This window comes from Giraffa tippelskirchi, chromosome 13, assembly GCF_054371585.1.
Source record: "Giraffa tippelskirchi isolate mGirTip1 chromosome 13, T2T-mGirTip1v1.2.pri, whole genome shotgun sequence".
In the NCBI taxonomy this organism is placed as follows: domain Eukaryota; kingdom Metazoa; phylum Chordata; class Mammalia; order Artiodactyla; family Giraffidae; genus Giraffa; species Giraffa tippelskirchi.
This window is the reverse complement of record NC_137287.1, coordinates 107,069,180-107,082,367: the sequence shown is the minus strand read 5'-3', so window position 1 is coordinate 107,082,367 and position 13,188 is coordinate 107,069,180. Positions and strand designations below refer to the sequence as shown.

General features: G+C 46.3%; 1 protein-coding gene across 27 annotated transcripts in view; it reads right to left on the bottom strand.

Annotated features, from left to right (window-relative positions):
* Window positions 1-13,188, bottom strand: part of EPB41L1 (erythrocyte membrane protein band 4.1 like 1) — a 179,608-nt gene that overhangs the window by 81,612 nt on the left and 84,808 nt on the right. The window lies entirely within an intron of this gene.

Below are 13,188 nucleotides of genomic sequence, written 5' to 3'. Positions count from 1 at the left end.
GTTATCCACCCATGGCTCAGACCACAAACATTTTCTTGCACTTACATTCCCAGACCAAGTGCCACCTAACCAAAAATCGATTTCCAAAAACTAGCACTGCTCTGCAGTGTTTGCAACCCTCTCTTCATCCACCCATCTGCCCCAGATGGCTGGACCAGCCGCTGCATCACTGTTAATCCCCAACTTCATGAGATGGCCAGGCAGCCACATCTAGATGTTCCCATCTCCTCACACCAGGCCAGGCTGGGCAGAGAAGCCGTCTGTGTGTGTAAACACAGCCTTCTGCTCGGGTGGCACTTGCCGGACTCTCCTGGCCAACTGGGCCCTCTATGGCTTTTATCTTTCTGCCCAAAATAACCATTGGCTTCAGTGGTTCTCTGGGCATGAATCAGACTCTCCTGAGAGCATGTGGCAGCTTGAAGACAGGAAGGGCACGTTATCCATCTCTGCTTCCCCTAAGCACTAGGACAAAGATCTGCAGGATTTACTGAGAGCCTCTGTGTGCCTGGAAGAATCCGTGTTGGGGGTGAGGGCTCACTAGAAAAGTCTCAGGAAGCTGAAAATTTAGGGAAAGAGAGGAAACACCAATATCAGCCACCAGCAACAGAAGGCTGAAATACTAAAGGTTGTCATAAAGGGGGAAAGTGTCTTGGGAGTTCAGAGGAGAAAGAGATGAGAGGGGAGGGGGTGTCAAAGAAAGTTTCAAGGCAGAGGTGGCATTTAGGTTGGGTCTTAAAGGCATGGCACAAGGACAGTCTGGATGGAGGAGAGAGTCTGAAGCAGGCACAGGGTTGGGAAGTACCGGGTAGACTCAGGAAACTGGTCTTTTCTTTTCGGCCAAGCCACGTGGCTTGCAGGATCTTAGTTCTCCGCCCAGGGATGGAACCTGGGCCCCGGCAGTAAAAGTGACAAGTCCTAACCACTGGACTGCCAGGAATACCTAGGAAACTGACTTGCATGACCTGGAACAAAAGATGCCGAGGGCTGAGGCTGGGGCTGGAAGGTCACACAGTGCCAGCAGAAACCTCAAATGGCGCACACCAGCAGGTTTCCTGCACTGTCTGGCAATGAGCCACACATGACTGTTTACATATGAGTTAATTAAAAAGGAAAAAAATGTAAAAGTCACAGCCACATGTGATGGTGGTTACCATACTGGACAGTGTAGAACATCTCCATCACTGAAGATAGTTCTACTGGGTGGCACTGGAACACACAGCAGAGAATCCAAAAGGCATTGAGCAGAGGTGAGACTGATTGGAGCTGGGCTTTATGAAGATTAACTTGTCCCTGGAGTAGGTACCTGAAGGTAAGAGAGAGACCTGGACCCAGGGCAGGCATTGTAATAATACAGGTGAGATCAATAACCACGTTTAGGGACTTCCTTGGTGGACCAGTGGTTAAGAATCCACCTTTCAATGATGGGGATGAGGGTTTGATCCCTGGTTGAGGAACTAAGATCCCACATGCCACAGAGCAACTAAGTCTGTGCACCACAACTACTAAAGTCCATGAGCTCTGGAGCCCACACACCCCAACTAGAGAGTCTGTGTGCTGCAACAAAAGATCCCACATGCCGCAACTAAGATCTGATTCAGCCAAATAAAATTAAATAAATAAATCTTTTTAAAAAATAACCACATCTATTCCCTGTGTTTTTCCTATCAGTACGCAGGAAAGCAGAGAGCCATGGTTCTCAAAGTGTGGTCCCTAGAACAGCAGCATCACCTGGGAACTTCTTGGTGTGAGAAAGCTCAGGTCCCACCCCAGATCTACTGAATCAGAAACTAGGAGTTCAGAGCAGCAGCCTGTGCTTTCATCAGCCCACTCCCGATTCTGATGCACGATGCCCATACAGAGGCTAGTAGCCTACTCTGGTTCCAGACTCTATACCTCTAAGTTCTACAATCAGAAAACCTGGCTCCATGTCTTATATCTCTTGGCTCAGCTGTTTACTAGCTCTGCTTAATCCCTTTGTGCCTCAGTCTTATAAAGATTAAAGGAGTTAATACATGTACTTTTCTTAGAAGAGTACCTAGCCTATAGTAAGTGCTCAATGAATATTAATTATTTTTAATCTTCATGGGCCACCTCATCAAAACTACTATGGTACAGGGACTTCCCTAGTGGTCCAGTGGCTAAGACCCTGAGCATCCAACTCAGAGGGCCTGAGTTCGATCCCTGATTAGGGAACTAGATCCCACATGCCACAACTAAGTGTCCGCGTGCCACACTAGAAGATACCACGTGCTACAACTAAGACCCAGTACAGCCAAATAAATAAAAATAAGTATTAAAAAATAAATAAACTCTTATGAGAAATGCTGGGCTGGATGAAGCACAAGCTGGAATCAAGATTGCCGGGAGAAATATCAATAACCTCAGATATGCAGATGACACCACCATTATGGCAGAAAGAGAAGAACTAAAGAACCTCTTGATGAAAGTGAAAGAGGAGAGTGAAAAAGTTGGTTTAAAACTCAACATTCAGAAAACTAAGATCATGGCATCTGGTCCCATCACTTCATGGAAAATAGATGGGGAAACAGTGGAAACAGTGGCTGACTTTATTTTGGGGGGCTCCAAAATCACTGCAGATGGTGACAGCATCTGTCATGCTGGTGAAATTAAAAGATGCTTGTTCCTAGGAAGAAAAGTTATGACCAATCTAGACAGCATATTAAAAAGCAGAGACATTACTTTGTCAACAAAGGTCTGTCTAGTCAAAGCTATGGTTTTTCCAGTAGTTGTGTATGGATGTGAGAGTTGGACTATAAAGAAAGCTGAGCGCCGCAGAATTGATGCTTTTGAACTGTGGTGTTGGAGAAGACTCTTGAGAGTCCCTTAGACTGCAAGGAGATCCAACCAGCCCATCCTAAAGGAAATCAGTCCTGAATATTCATTGGAAGGACTGATGCTGAAGTTGAAACTCTAATACTTTGGCCACCTGCTGCAAAAAACTGACTCTCATTAGAAAAGACCCTGATGCTGGGAAAGATTGAAGGCAGGAGAAGGGGACAACAGAGGACGAGATGGTTGGATGGCATCATCGACTAGATGGACATGAGTTTGAGTAAACTACAGGAGTTGGTGATGGACAAGGAGGCCTGGTGTGCTGCAGTCCATGGGGTTGCAAAGAGTCGGACACAACTGAGCGACTGAACTGAACTGATGGTACAAAGTTGAATTCCTCCCACAGACAATGGACTAGCATCTGTCTGTCTCTTACCTGCCTGTCCATCAAATAATATTCCTAGGCCGGCTCCCCACCCTACCACTTACTTCCCCCCAGGCCTAGAATGTCAGTTCTTCTCCCGGAAGGCAGGGGCATTTCCTGTGTCAGGGGGCATTTCCACCGGGGGAGAATGTCAAGGCACAAGAGACGGATTTAATGTCCTGTGCTAAGATGTCCTGTAAGGAAACAAGTCAGGAGATGCCCCAGGAGACTTCCTCACAAGACCACCTGGGGATAGGAACGTCCAGAGGAAAGTGCCCAGTTGCCCACTGTTATTGAAAGCCTCAATTCATTTGGATCCATGCCAGCCTAAAGGCCATTTGAAATGGTACCTGGAATTCTGTCTACTGCAGGTAGCTCGATCCTGACTCAGGGAACCAGCTGGGGAAGGATGGTGTCAAGAAACCTGGGTTCTGATCTTGGCTGTGAGAACTCAGGCAGTTATTTTCTTCTTTGGATTCTATTTCCTCGCCTCTAATGTGAGGGGTTTGGACTAGTATGGTCCTTAACCTCTTATGGGTCCTGGTTTCCTTAGAAAATATGATAAAAATTGCAGAGCTTCTCCCAGAAAAATGTACATGGGCACACGTCCAGACATACACAGCCTTATTATGAGTTTAGCATCAGGAAACCTCATGAAACCCATACATAGCTCACCCCTTGCATCCATGGACACTTGGTTAAGAAACCTTGGCTAGATGGTCTCTAGTCATCAGGATAAGAAGTCAGCTGTATTTGTATCTAATCTAAAGGAACCTTATGTTAAAAAATGTCACCAAAAAGAAGAGATGTGAAATGGGCTTTCATAAGATTCAACTGTTGATGGGGTAAATGGTACGCATCCATCCGAGAGCCTACCCCCAACCCTGTCATATTGCCTTGGCAGTCTCCCCTCACTTCCTATTTCCCACCCCAACTCAGCAAAGAGCGAGCATGTAGTCCTGAAAGACACTCCTGTCCCCACCAGCTGTCTCTGGCACTTCCCGAAGAGTAGACAGATTGTCTCTGGGCCACGACAAGGTAGAAGAGGAGGAGCCTGGCCTGCCTCTTGTCCCCCCGCCCCAAATCCCTGGCTCAGATGCCAACCACTAAAGAGGCTCCCAGATGCCACCCTCCACTCCCCAACACACACACACACACACACACAGAGCCATGCTCATGCTCTCCCTCGCACAGCCACAGCCAAGGAAGGGACGGCACCTCCAGACACGTGGTGGTGTGGCCACCTGGAACAGGCAAGAGTTATTTTTAGAGGCCAAGTGACAGGACGGGTGAGACCAGTTCCACCCGTCAGAGCTCCCGCTCGCCACCGGCTGCGATGAATCACCACCCACTATGCGAATGTCCACATCTGTCAGCATGGCCAGAGAGGCTGCACTGGCTTCGGGAGCGACTGTCTTGGATTGGTGACCATGCTGATCACACCAGCATGAGGCCAGGATCACACCAGGGGCAAGACGCCCAGCTTGAGTCAGAGCAGACTGACAGCCTCTCCCAGCCCAGTCCAGTCCAATCCAGCCCCGCCCCGGGCCACCAGGCCAACAGGGGCCGCTCTCTGCACAAGTCCCTTTAAAGTGGCTGTTGATACCTCTTTCTCTCCTCAGTCTATCTGTAAGCCACCCACTCCACCCCCAAACCACGGCAATCTGGTTATTACGGTAATGAGCCTCCCTCTTCCCCCCAGTTAAAAGGGCAGACTTGGATGGTATCAATGCAGCCATCAACTGGTTTCATCCTTCTGGAGGGCATTTTGTGGTTTAACTGCAGGAGTTTTTGTTATGTTTGTTTGTTTTTGGCCACACCATGTGGATAATGGGATTTTAGTTCCCTGACCAGGGATAGAACCCTCAGCAATGAGAGCACAAAGTCTTAACCACTGGACAGCCAGGGAATTCCTCTCTGGAGGGCATTTTGGAAAAGTGCATGGTAAGTCTTAAAAGTGTGTCCACCTTGGGGACTTCCCTGGTGGTCCAGTGCTTAAGAATCTGCCTTTCAGAGCAGGGGATGGTAGTTCCCACATGCCACAAGCAACTAAGCCTTCCCACTGCAAATACTGAGCCCATGTGCACTGGAGCCCAAGCACCATAGCTAATAATTAATTCTTTTTAAAAGTGTGCACACCTTTGAACCCAGAAACTCCTCTTCTGTGAACCTATCTGTGGGATCAACAGCGATACTCAAGGATGTAGTTATAAGAACACTTGTCTGTTATATACAGGAGTCTTGTACACCAGAGTAAAGTGGAAAATTGGAATTACTATAAATGTCCAAAAATAGTGGGTATTTTATATAGTGATAATATATATCCTGAAATACTAAGCAGCTATTAAACTATAATGTCATGAATCTATATGACTATATGTAATAATGTTCATAACATAATACAGATTTTTTCAAAGCATATGGAACATGTAACCCAATTTCTATAAAATATGTCTGCACACGCATAGAAAAAAGAAAACCAGAAGGAAATATTTAAAAAGTTATGTTCCCAGAGATTGTTTTATGATAGTGGAATTTCTTTTGTGCTTGTTTGAGTTGGGTTTTATTTCGTTGTTTATCTTCTGCTGTGCATATGTGTGTGAACATATACTATTTATATGAGAGAAGCAACAAGAAAGGCCCATAACCCTCACCTCACTCACAGCTTCTGGGCTGAACCACCAAAGCCCTTCCTAGAATCTCAGCAGAACCTCTACCCCTTCAGTCACCACTCTTATCAACTCTCCCTCTGGCTTTAAACTTTGCTGCCTTCCTCAGTAGACCCCTGGGATTTTGCTAATCGGGGGCCCCATCCAGCCCTTCCCCAGAGCCCCCTGACACACGCCTCCACAGTGGAAGTCCCCTCCTCTAAGTTCCCCTGTTCATGAATCTCATCCAGAGAGAGTGTATCTCATTTTACAGTAAGAGAAATAATAATTAATAAAGGTAAGAGTGGTAGTGAACCTTCACATTTATGTTTTGTGTTCCTTTTTATAGAGCACTTTATCATACACATTTCACTGAACCTGCCCAATGGCTTGTGAGGCAAGCAGTATCATACCCATTGCACAGATGAGGAAACTGAGGCCCAGCAAGTATAGCAGCACATCTGCCAAAGGTCTCATAGTGACGCAGATTCAAGTACAGGTCTGAGTTCGACATAGAAGGAGTTAAATGGAAGAACTGAACAGCTTACCCTGAGCCCACTTCTAAAGGAGCCAAATTCTACAGAGTCCCTCCTTCCAGCAGAGCTTACAGTTGCTACATCACCACCCCCTGCCCAGAACCCCACAAAAGCCCATCTGAGGCCACGTGCCCTGTGTCTCCACACCAGTCCATCACTCTCTCCCAGCTCTGGCAACGGGTCCTTACTGGCTCCTCGGGTCTCCTAGCAACAAGACATCCTGTGGCGCCTCTCTTGCCACCTCTGGGCTCTCCAGCTCGGGCCTGTCTCACAGAGAGAAGGGGCAGTCAGCAGCTCCTCTCACAGCGGCTGTGGCACCCATGTGTGGTGGGGGAGTGGGGGAGGAGATGGCATCAGCCAGCATAACCCCCACTCTGGGCCTGCTCCCAGCTCCACATTTGGGGCACTGGCTCTGGCTGCACTGTTCTTTTCTGGAGCTCCTGACTGTCTGCTGACTGGGACAAAAAAAAAAAGCTGAATCCTAGGGTTTAAATTCTGGTCAATTCCAATTTACTTTTGCATTTTTGAAATAGATGGAATCTTCCCATTAGAATAATATTAGTATTAAAAATAGCAGTAATAAGTACTAGCCACAAAACAGCTGCTTTATTCAGGGCTCAAAACCACCCCTGAGAAGCAGGAGCTAGCATCCTCATTTCACAGATGAGGAACCTGAGATGTAATTTGCCTAAAGACACTCAGCTAAGGCATGAACAAGATTTGAACAAGTGTGTCTGACACCAAAGTGTATGTTCTGACCACTGCACCACATCACATCTCTTAGAAATCGCCTGGTCCCACCCTCTTACCACACAGAGAGGGAAACTGAGACCCAGAGAGGGGAAAGGATTTGTAGTCATCTAGCATTTACTGAGCAGCTACTACGTGTGAAGCCGAGTCAGGAACGTGAATAATAAACTGTTTCAGTTCCACACTATTGGATAGACAGGCTGTGACTATTTACTGAAAACTGTCAAAGCTGAGCAGTGGGTTCATGGAGGCTCATTATACTAGTCCCTCTAGTACTTTTCTGATTGAAATTTTCCATAATAAATATGTATTTGGCTGTACCAGGTATTAGAACTGGCACAGGGGAGGCATGCCGACTCTCCAGTTGTGGTATGCAGACTTTGTTGCCCCAAGGCATGTGGGATCTTGGCTCCCCAACCAGGGGTGGAACCTGGATCCCCTGCATTGGAAGGCAGACTCTTAACCACTGAACAACCAGGAAAGTCCCTGAAATTTTCCATAATAAGAAAGTTTAAAAGGACTATAGAAAGATGACTGATGAATATGTAAATTTTAAGTCTGGCTCTACTCATTGCTGTTGTTCAGTCACTCAGTTGTGTCTGAAATTTTTGCAACTCCATGGACTATAGCTCACTGGGCTCCTCTGTCCATGAGATTTCCCAGTCAAGAACACTGGAGTGGGTTGTCATTTCCTTCTCCAGCGAATTTTCCCAACCCAGGGTCAAACCCACGTCTCCTGTATTGGCAGGTGGATTCTTTACCACTGAGCCACCTGGGAAGCACCTTTGGCTGGACTAGATAATCAGTAAAATCACCCAAACTTGGGAGTATTTTGCTCTGATTGTTTTGAAATTCAGGAAAAGGCAAGTGTACTGGAACCCACATCGTAGCCTCCTCTCTTTCTCCATCCTTCTGTAAAATTCCTGCCTCTGTGTTGTTGCTAGGATACCAGTGAGCCCGGAGAATCCCAGTCTGACTGACTGGGCCCTCTGCCTTCTCACACTGCCCCTTGTGGGAGACAGCGACCCTGCCCCCAGGGAGCCAACCCTCCTGGGCAGGCTCTCTGTGGACCCACAAGCCACACAACACAGGAGATGCCGTCGGCCACTGGGAGAGAGGCAGCTAGAAATCCAGAGGACTATGATTAGAAAGCAAGCAAGTTACAGGTCTCTGTAGGTTTCCAAGTCACAAAAACTTCCTAGGAATTAGAGGTCCATTATTCAAGTTGCTCAAAGTTTCTAGAGAGGGTGAACACAGTCTCCAAAGAGGGTGAACACACACAAAGCAGGAGAATGAAGATGTGAGATGAACGACAGAGAAACTACACAGCCAGACACAGAAAAATGCGATTAGACAGGTGGAGAACGAGAGGCCACTGGGAGGCAGAACAGCACGATGGTCAAGAACCAGCAGCAGGTCAGAGTTCCAAGCCCTGCTCCAGTGCTTCCCAGCTGGGAGACTGAGCAAATAGCTTCACTTCTCTAAGCCTTCGTTTTCTCAGCTGCAAATTGCAGATAATTCTAGCTACAATAGAGAGTGAATGTAGCCATTGAATGAGGCCAGACATGTCAAGTGCTTAACCCGATTCCTGGCACATAGTAAGCACACAATAAACAGTGGCTTTATTATTTTTTTTAAAGATATTTTATTTTATTTGGCTGCTCTGCGTGGCATGCAGGATTTAGTTTCCCAACCAGGGATCAAACCCATGCCCCCTGCAGTGGAAGCTGGGAGTCGTAACCACTGGAACTCCAGGGAAGTCACAACAATGGCTTTAAAAAGAAGTGCTAACCGTATGATCCAGCAATTCCACTTCTGGGTATTTATTCAAAAGAACTGCAAGCAGGATCTTGAAGAGACGTTTGTACATCCATGTTCACAGTATCATTCACAATAGGCAAGAGGTGGGAGCAGCACAAGTGTTCAACAACAGAGGAATGGATAAACAAAACGTGGTATATACATACAGTGGAATATTCGACCTTAAAAAAGAAGGACATTTTGACACAGGCTACAGATGAACTGTAGCGTGGATGAACCTCAAGGACATGATGCTAAGTGAAATGAGCCAATCACAAAGGACGAATACTGTATGATTCTACTTATATGGTGTTATCTAGAGTAATCAAATCATAGACACAGAAAACAGAATGGTGGTTACCAAGAGCTGGGAGGGAAGAAGAATGAAGCATTATTGTTTAATGGGTATAGAGTTTCAGTTTTTCAGAATAAAAGTTCTGGAGAGAGACGTGATGATGATTGCAAAACAGCATGCATGCACCCAACACTGCTGAACTCCACTCTTAAAAATGGTTATGATGGTGAATTTCATGTTATGACTATTTTAACACAACAACAACAAAAAATGTTTAACAAAAAGTGCCAGGCCAAAAACCAAGAAAGAAAGTAAAAGACTAAGAGACCAAGCTAGAGAAAGAGAAAGAACTGAAAACATGAGGGCATAGTAATACAGTGATGAGGTGATTCAAAGAGGAGACACACATCACATGCACTCCCTTGCAAAGCCATCGAGCATAAATAGAGGGCTTCCCAGCAGGGATCTGCATTTCCAGGATGCTCAGTGCCCACTTTCTACCCCCAATTCTGTGCCCACCGAGGCACTGTTCTGATCATCACTGAAACACAAGCCCGTGGGAGAATCCTCTATACTACCCAGAATCCTCAGAGAAACAGTGAAGGAAGGAATAAGAGGTAGAGATGGCAACGTTCATGCAGCAGAGCAGCATGTATAGGGGCCCTGAGCCATGTGCTCCGTGTGGAGAGCACCCCAGGGCAGCAGAAGTCTCTGGTATGGAGAGGGAAGTGGGAAGGAGACAGGGGGCAAACAGTAAAGGGCCTTCAGGGACCACCTACCACACCCTGGACCTTGTCCTGCATCATCATCTCAGTAACCTTTCATCATAGCAGGCAGGCATTAATGCCCCCATTTGATGGAGAAAGAAATGAAAATTCAGATACATAAGGTAACTTACCCAAGAAAACAGACATGGTAAACAGAGAGTAGGGATTTAAAAACCAGCTGCCTCCTACCTCATGCTTATTCCTTCAGCCCATGGGATACCACTACGTTAAGGTCAAGACCATGGGTTCTGATGACCCAGCAATCCCACTCCTGGGCATGTACTTGGAGAAAACCATAATTCAAAAAGATATACACATCCCAATGTTCATTGCAGCACTATTTACAATAGATAGGACATGGAAACAACCTATGTCCATCAACAGAGGAATGAATAAAGAAGATGTGGTACATATATACAATGGAGTATTACTCTGCTATAAAAAGCAACAAAATTGTGCCATTTGCAGAGATGAGGATGGACCTAGAGACTGTCATAGACAGTGAAGTCAGAAAAGAGAAAAATAATTATCATATTATTATATGTGGAATCTAGAAAAATGGTATCGATAAAGTCATTTGCAAAGCAGAAATAGAGACACAGACATAAGAACAAATGTACGGATACCAAGGGGAGAAAGGGGTGGGTGGGATGGACTGGGAAATTGGGGTTGGCATTTATAATACACTACTATGTATAAAATAGATAATGAGAACTGACTGCATAACACAGGGAACTATACTCAATTCTCTATGGTGACCTAAATGGGAAGGAAATCCAAAAAAGAAGGGATATATGTATACATATAGCTGATTCACTTTGCTGTACAGCAGAAGCTAACACAACATTGTAAAGCAAGTGTACACCAATTGAAAAAAAAAAAATGAACGTGGGTTCTGGAGTAAGAATCCCAAATGCCACTCTATCCCTCACTAGCTGTGCAATGGGGAGAAAATTACTTAATCTTCTGAGTGTTTCCTCAACTGTCAAGTAGGAATGACCATAGCACACACGTCATACGGTTTTAAGAGAATCAAATGTAATACTACAAGAAAAGTGCTTTGCACACAGTCAGGATAGCAAACCCAAGGTAACTTTTATTATATTTAGGCCTCTAGTCACCCCTTGCAGAACTCCCACACAGACTTGCTGTCACTGCCTGTCCCTGGTTGAGTCTAGTGCAGTCTTTGGAGCAAAACAGAGGCCAGACCCAGAGCCCAGAGAGAGAGCTATGAGCCAAGGCTGGGCAGGAACCTTGCAGGAGCAGCAGGAACATCCTGGAAATGACCTCCTCCACTCTGTTCTCAATGCCATGGCTCTGCAGACGCTCAGTGGGACGCAGTCTGAGCAGATTCCATTCTCATGGGGCTGGACATCATAGAAACACCAGGGCTGCCAATTCACCTACACACTGGCCTCCAGCATTGACTGACCCCTGCCCCAACACACCTTCCAGGCCCAGGTGATCTACAATCGCAGAGCCTCAACACCAAGAAGGCCTTCAGAGACCATCTAATTCCACCCCTTGTCATATAGATGGGAACACTGGGGCCTGGAGATAAGCAAGGACCAGCTTAAGGTCACAGAGTAAGCCAGTGACAAAGCTGGAACACAGCCCTGAGCCACCATCTCCCTGGTCTACTGGAGTTTCCTATTTTGCTTTCTCTATTTCTTTGCTGTGTCAACTTCAAGTTTAAATATTCAAATTTGAAGAGGTTTAGTCACCTCTGTAAGTCTAACCCTGGGATGTGGGCCTTTTAGGAAAGGCAAAAACTCTGGGGACAGACAGACCTCGGTTCAAACCCCTGCTCCACCATTTCCCAGTTGAACGGCCCTCTATTCATTTATATATTAGAAGACTATGGAAGACGGCAGCTAAGCACAGAGTGTAGAGATTTCTCTGGTAGTCCAGTGGCTAAGATTCCACACTCCCAACACAGGGGGCAGGAGTTTGATCCCTGGTCAGGGAACTAGATCCCACATGCCACCACAAAAGATCCTTCACGCTGAAACAAAGATCCAAGATTCTGCATGCCCCAACTAAGACCTGACACAGCCAAATAAATAAATAAATTAATTAATTAATAAAAGGGCTGAGTTTACAGTCCTAGCTCTGCCACTTTCTGGTGGGCAAGTCCCTTTACCAATCATTGCTTCGGTTTCACTGCTTCCGTTTCCTCTTCTATAAAGGCTGCCTCACACAGTCAGGTATAGATTGAGAGAAATATTAAGAAAAGAACTAGTATAATGCTTATTCAATAAATGATGTCTATTGTTAGTACTATGATCTTTAATGCTGTGATTGGAGCATGTTGCCAGCAGGTAGCAAGAAGGTGTTTGTCACTCAGTCATGCTGGACTCTTTGCGACCCCATGGACTGTAGCCCACCAGGTTCCTCTGTCCATGGAATTCTCCAGGCAAGAATACTGGAGTGGGTAGCCAGTCCCTTCTCCAGGGGATCTTCCTGGCCCAGGGATCGAACCCAGGTCTCCTGCATTGGCAGGCAGATTCTTTACTGTCTGAGCCGCCCTCCTTCTAAAAGCTCTTTCTCTCTCAGTTCCCCTCATGGAATCATGGACTGTTAAAGCTTTTTACAAAAAAAAAATCAAGACCCAGAGGGAAGCGGCTTGCTCAAGGTCACAGAGCAAGTGCATGAGAGAGCTGAACCGGAACTCAGATCTCTGGACTCTTACAGACTTCATCCATAAGCATGAGATCTGACTCTCCAGATAGCTGAATCTGTTCATGGATTTGGAGAAAGGGCGAATCGTCTTTCAGACCCCAAATATCAAAGTATAGCTGGCTTCAGCCAGAATGGAACTTGGAGCGGCCAACCCTGGGCCCAGGGCAGGAGCAGGGCGGGGCTCCGTGCTGGCAGACCAAGCCAGCTGGGCCAGCAGCCAAAGTGGCACTATAGGCACAGCTCAGAGCCCTCTCACCAGCTACATAATAAAGTAATTATGGGATTAGGGATAAAATTAGTCACTTGTGTAATTATTTTGCTTAGAACAAGAACAGAAAGGTCCTTTTAAAAGAGTTGTTCCTTGGCCCCTCCCAAGAGTATTGCTGCAGAGACGCAGATGAGTGAACACACACACAAACACATATACACATGGCAGTGACGGCAGTGGACGGACAGGGCTGCTTGGCTTCCTGTGGCGATGCTTCCCAGTGGG